General features: G+C 47.6%; 1 pseudogene; it reads right to left on the reverse strand.

Moving 5' to 3' along the window:
- Positions 1 to 4,830: 4,830 nt before the first annotated feature.
- On the reverse strand, positions 4,831 to 6,622 carry LOC140208005 (probable G-protein coupled receptor 139; annotated as a pseudogene).
- Positions 6,623 to 6,942: the final 320 nt, after the last annotated feature.

Consider the following 6,942-nt stretch of genomic DNA (forward strand, 5'->3'; position numbering starts at 1 on the left):
AGGGCCCCAAACAGTCCTTCCAGGTAAGGCAACGCTTTACTTGTGAGTCTGTTGGGGTCATCTATTTTATCCGGTGCTCCCGGTGCGGCCTCCTCTACATCGGTGATTGGGGGGCCACTTCGTCGAGCACCTCCGCTCCGTCGTCAAAAAAGACAGGATCTCCCTGTTGCCACCCACTTCAACTCTGCTTCCCATTCCCATTCGGATATGTCCATACACGGCCTCCTCTACTGCCATGATGAGGCTAAACTCAGGTTGGAGGAGCAACACCTCATGTACCATCTGGGTAGTCTCCAGCCCCTTGGCATGAATATTGAATTCACCAACTTCTGTTAATTCCCTCCCCCTCCCTTCCCCCATCCTAGTTTCACTCTACTCCCTCCTCCAGCTGCCTATTACCTCCCTCATGGTTTCGCCTCCTCCTACTACCCATTGTGCTTTCCCCTATTCCTTCTTCACCTTTCCTGACTATCCCCTCCCTAACGCCCCTCCCCCACCCCTTTATCTTTCCCCTTACTGGTTTTTCACCTGGAACCTACCAGCCTTCTCCTTCTCACCCTCCCCCTACTTTCTTAATAGGGCCCCTGCCCCTTCCCTCTAAAGTCTTGACAAAGGGTTCCGGCCCGAAACGTTGACTGATCGTTTTCACGGATTCTGCCCGACCTGCTGGGTTTCTCCAGCCTGTTGTGATTGTTGCTTTGACCCCAGAATCTGCAGAGTATTTTGTGTTTACGGTGGGAGGGGGTTGTTTGCAGGGATGGGAGGGTGAGACAGATACGGTAAAATGTGCAGCGGGTGGAGGATTGACGGAGGGTCTGAACTGTAAACCGGAGAGAGAAGTTCACAGAGACGGATTGCGGCGTAGGGGATGTAGGGGTGACGGAGATGGGGAGGATTGTGGAGGCGGGTAGAGGATATGGGAAGTGGTGTAGGGGTGTTTGATATGTGGGGAGGGGCGAAGGTATGTCCATTTCTCACCGATTATATTCCCGCTCTCTGCTCAAGAGGTCGGTATCAGATACACACACACAAGTACTTCCAAATGGAAACGTTTGTTGCGCTTTGTGCAGAGCTGCTGCTGATCGCATTGAAAGGAACCGACATGGAGAACGACTGTCCAGATCGATAACGCTACATCCCAGCCCACAGGATCCTCTCCAGTAATGTACATATCCCTGAAGTGATGTGGGTCTTTATGTTCTAGGTTTATCCACTCGGCTTCTTAAATGTTATAATAAATGTTATCACTGGCTTTATGGGATTTTGCTTGTGGCTATGAAGAACACAAATGTAGTGCTGACGTCCCCAGTAATCTCAATTACTGGATCTCTCAATAATGTGCAGTGTAGCTCCCGAGGCTCTGGAAGATTATCCACCTTAATGCCCTTTAAGAGACCGGATATGATCTCCTTAGTGGTGCGGTACAAATTTAAAAGGCATTTTGGATACGTACAGGATGTTAAAAGTTTAGTCACAGACTCTTTCAGTGGGGGAAATACCCTTCAGCCCATGTGCCAAAGTGATTGAGATGTACATTCAAGCTGATTCCTTTTACAGAGGAGATGGCTCAGACGTAGGCAGATGAAACGAGTTTAGATCCGCATAGAAGGGCTGGGCCGAAGGGCCCGTATGAACGGAAAGTATCGCGTCCGAAATATCGACTCTATATATCTCAGTAAATGCTGGCTGACCTGCTAAGTTTCTTGACATTATGCATTCTGTTCTGGCTAGCATTTGGGAGAAAATATATTTTGTGCTGGAAGACTGCAGAGGAGATTACCGGGATTGTTGAGTACGTGTTATGGGGTGAGATTGGATTGTGTTGATGTCTAGGGTTAATCTACAGAGGGATCTTGTGATCCAGTTCATAGCTCCCTGAGAGTGGCTGCATGGGATCATGGGATCGATTGCTTTCAGTAGTCGCGACACTGAGTTCCGGTGTCAGGTAGTTAGATTATGAGAACACTCAGTCCTCTTTTATTGTCATTTAGAAATGCATACATGCATTAGGAAATGATGCAATGTTTCTCCGGAGTGATATCACAGAAAACAGGACAGACCAAAGACTAACACTGACAGAACCACGTAATTATAACATATTGTTGCAGCAGTGCCAAGCAATACCATAATTTGATAAAGAAGAGACCATGGGCACAGTAAAAAAAAAAGTCTCAAAATCTCTAGTCCATCGACTCCCGAGTCCCCGATAGCAAGCGTCAAAAGGGAGAAACTCCCTGCCATAAACCTCCAGGCACAGTCAACTTGCCGATACCTTGGAAGCAGCCAAACCCAGCCGACATTCAGTCCATCCGTCCGAAAACTCCGATCTTCCGAGCAGCCTCTCCGATATCGCCTCCCGAGCGCCATCCTCTACCTAGCGCCTTCGACCTCTCCCCGGTCGCTGAAACACATACAGCCGAGGATTTCGGGGCCTTCAGTTCCGGAGATTCCGGTTGCCACACAGTAGCAGCGGCAGCAAAGTGGCATTTCAGAAGTTTTCCAGATGTTCCGCTGTTCTCTCACCAAATCAGGTGTCTCCATCAAATCAGGGTTGTGCACGGTCCCCTACTTGACAGATAACAGATATTCATCACCGAAGTGGCCGCGCTCTGCCGTCGCGCCGCCATCTTCTCCCCCCCCCCCCCCCCCCGTTGCAGTTTTATAATTCCTTCCTTGAACCGCATCCGGCCCTATTGTACTCTATCAGAGGAAGAAAAGGGATGCTTTGGATGGTGAGTAGAAGAGGCTGAAGGGGATACTTCCTGGATAAGGGGAGACTGGGCAATCTAGGGACATTTTCTCCAGAGTAGCAGAGGCTGAGAAAGACCACACAGATGAAAATATGGGAAGATGGGATGCAGAGACAGACTGGGCAGACGGTATCAATTTTCCCCGAAGGAAGAAATGTCCAATACCAGAGGGCATGCATTTAAAGTGAAAGGGGAAACCACATCACATACAAGAGAAAATCTGCAGATGCTGGAAATCCAGAGAAACACACGCAAAATGCAAGAAGGACCAGAAGGCCGGGCAGTAACTATGGAAAAAAAAAGTGCAGTTGATGGTTCCGGTCGAGAGTCTTTTGGACCTTTTCCGCACTATCTAGCTATCTGTGCATCTGTGTATGTATGTATGTATTTATCTATTTATCTATCTATTTATTTACCTATCGATCTATTTATTTATTTATCTAGAGTAATTTTGTATCATTTCCGTACACTGCTGCTGTAATAAAACAAATTATGCGAGGCAGTGATGTTATAGATGACTCAGAATGTTTAAAGGAGAGGTCCTTCACGGTTTTTTTTTCATTCTCATTGTGGTGGAAGGAAAGCGAAATGTGATGGAGAAGACGGATTCGATGGAGGTTCTCAGATACTACATGAATATGTGAAAATGGAAGGATGTGCGCCTTATGCAGGCAGAAGGAAAGGCCGTAGTTAGCCATGACATTGCCAGTTCGGTTAGTTCAGAACAACGCAGTGAGCATAAGGGCCGACTGTACTTTTCCATGTCGGTGAGACCACAGCTGGAGTTCGGTGCACATCTCTGGTCGCTTGTCTCAGGAAGACGTGATTAATCTAGAAAGGCGCAGAAATGATTCACGGATTTGGTTGCCGGGAACAGAGGACTCGAGTCAAAAGGAGACTGTACAGTGACTGTGCAGTTATCGCAACACTGAGGGCGATGCGACATCGATTCTCCCCTCCGCCACCACAGGCCCTACTCTCAGATTCAATTGTAGGTGATGCTAATGGTGGAAAATGGCACAAATGATCCATAATGGAAGCAGTGTGACGTAATTCACAAACACCGTCATTGAGTTGTTGTGTTCGCTTTAAGAGGTGGTGCGTGACATAATCACGAGAATGTAAGGGGATTCCGCTTTTGGTTTCCTCGTGATGGAAGTAAAGGTCCCTAGTTTTTATTAAGCACCTAACACGAACGGGGCACATTTTATTCGCAAACTCTTACGAACTCACAGTAAATGTGCTCTGATCCCAGAATTTATCTCCGCCCCTCCAGCCCCACAATCGTTTTGTTCCCATTAAGAGGTGCTGCCTGACATAATGACTAGAGTGTAAGGGGATCGCTGTTGTTTTCCTTGTAATTCAACTGAAGGTTTGAAACTTCTATTAAGCACATAAAACGACCCGGGCTCGTTTTATTCACAAAATACTTGCGAACTCAGAGTGAAATGTACACTGATACCAGCAATGGGACCCGTCACTGTAGCCAACGAAAATGCATGTGAATTGCCTCCACTCCCTCAACTCCAGCCACACAGTGACTGTGCGTAGAACTTAACAACAGGATGGGTCACACTAGAGGGACTATATTATAGAGTTCAGTCGACAGCGGGAAATTGACCTGTCTCCGTCCAGCTTACCAGAAACTCTGGTCATTTCAATCGTCTCCATTTGCCGGCATCTCAATCTCCGAAGCTCCATGAAATAATAACCCACCCTGGACAATCCCTCACTATAACACAGGCCTCATAGTCACGGCAACATCCTCCTAAATCTCCCTCTCTCTCTCTCTCTCTCTCTCTCTCTCTCTCTCACACACACACACACACACACACACACACACACACTCACACACACACACGCACACAATATCTTTCTCGTTCTCACTACCTCACTGACCCCATGCGCACCCCACTGTCGTTTCATCACCTCATTCAGCCACTCTCTTACGTTTCCCCTCGCAACCGTGCCCTGTCTACCTCTCTCCACATCCCCTCTCCCCCTATTCTTAGGGTCAACGATCGTAATATCCCGGCGCTGCCGGTCGATAGGACAATCAGGCGGTGAATCTAGTTTGTGCTCAGGTCGCGGCTTTATTAATGAACTGAAGCACCGAGGTGATCGGATATTTCACCGCTCTGATCACCTGCTCCCTGAATTTCGACCGAGTCACCGCGTAAATAAATGTGTTCGTGCAGCAGGTCAAATTCTTCAGCAAAACCCCGACAAAGTGAAAGATCCATTCAGAATCATTGAAATCAAATCCTTTTGCTCTGGTCTCGTAATACATGAAATTTACAACCAGTGTCAGCCACAGGAGGATGAAGCTGCCGGAGAGGGTGAAGAGTAGAACCACAGACCTCCTCCTGCTCTCCATCTCCGGGTCACTGGGATTCTAGCCTTTGCTTTGACCCCTCAGTCCCTTACGGACCCGACTGGACATTAAAATGTGCTGGACTGTCAGAGCGTTGAGCAGCAGAATAACAACGAAAGGGATGAACGGATTTAAAACCGTATCGAGCCAATCATATCCTACCCACCAGGGGTCGGTGAGAGTATAGTCCATTAGGTCACAGAACCACGGTACATTGACGATTACCTCTCTGGGTTCCCAGAGGAAGTAGCGGGGGATGTTTTTCAGACAGCACAGCACGCCGGTTGTTGTTAGAACCAAAACCGCAGTTTTCCCGGTGCAATATTTTGTTTTCAGCTTCTGGCAGCAAATGGTGACAAACCGATCAAAAGTGAAAGCGACGGTGAACCAGACAGAGCAATATGTGGCTGTGAACCTCAGTACCTCGATCACCCTGCACACAGGGGTAATGCTCAGAAAAGTCCACGGAAAGTATTTATATATGATTCGAAATAAAGTGACCTCGCTAACAACGGTCAGTAGATCCCCTACTGCCATGGCCACCAGGTAGCGAGTGGTGCAGGTAGAGAGGCCACACTTTCCCCGGGAGAGGATGACAATCGCCACGAAATTCACTGCGGGAAGAAAGAACAAACATTGGGTAGTGCTGAACACCTTCCCCGGAAATGGAAACGGGATCTGGTTTCAGCCAATGATCAGGAGTGCGAGAGGAGGTGAACGGCTGCTCATCTAACATAAACCACAGGTCACCTTGTCTCTGACCTGCCTTCCTCATTGTGGAGGTAAGACGATGTGTGAGCAATTGTCATGAGCAGCAACGATCGGCACTAATCCGACCCCAGTCCCTGATGGGGCCGGTTTCACTGGTTTAACCGTGAATGACCAGGCCTCTGGAAATAGCATCTGACGGGGCTAAAGACGGATCCGGAGGGAAACAAAACTCACAAAATGCTGGAGAACCTCAGCAGCTCCAGCAGCGATCATGGAATTGAACGAACACCCGAGCAGGTCTCAGAGCGAAAGCAGGAACATCTTAGTGATCCAATGTGGATTGACTCCGTTCATGGGTTAGTTCCACAGCGCAGTTCAATTCGATAATACACGGCAGTAGATCCATGGACTCGGGTTCAGGTGATCAGATCCAACTTTTAACTAGCAGGTAATGGAATCCGATTGCGACGGGTTTCACAGGGAGACATAAAACACAGGACCAGGTCCCCACTCCGATCAATAACTCAGAAACAGTCAACTGTAAAATGTAAACCTCTCACAGTCACATCCTCCTGGTGGGCTGCCCGTCCTTAAGACCCTTATGCCTTATGGATATTTGTTCAATGAACACCAAGTTGTAAAATAATCATAAACAGTTTCATATTGGTCAACGCAAAGAAATATCAAACAGTAATTGCTCCGGTCACTCACCGGCAACTCCAATAACGGCGATGAACATGTTCAATACTTTGTCCACAAGCAGGTACCTATCAAACAATGCAGGCATTTTTTTCTGGCCAGTGATTTGTCCCCGTCTGCTACAGGCAATCTCTCGGAATGAAATGTTGAGGCAGAACATGACTGGGGTTTTAATACCACTCAGCGACTCCACAGGGACAGATTTCAACAGATTCTAAAACAAAATTGTTTTAATTATTTACAATCCGATTACGTCAGACAAGTGCCATTCCTGTGGCGCAACATTGTGATTAATTTAGTGAATTAGCCGTGAAACTGCAAACAATTGAAATTATGCTGGCAGTAAGGGGTGTAAATTGCAAGTGGCATTCCTCCAGCAAAGGGGATATTGTTTCAAAGACCATCAGA

The sequence above is a fragment of the Mobula birostris genome, chromosome 13 (genome assembly GCF_030028105.1).
Source record: "Mobula birostris isolate sMobBir1 chromosome 13, sMobBir1.hap1, whole genome shotgun sequence".
NCBI classification, from domain to species: Eukaryota; Metazoa; Chordata; class Chondrichthyes; order Myliobatiformes; family Myliobatidae; genus Mobula; species Mobula birostris.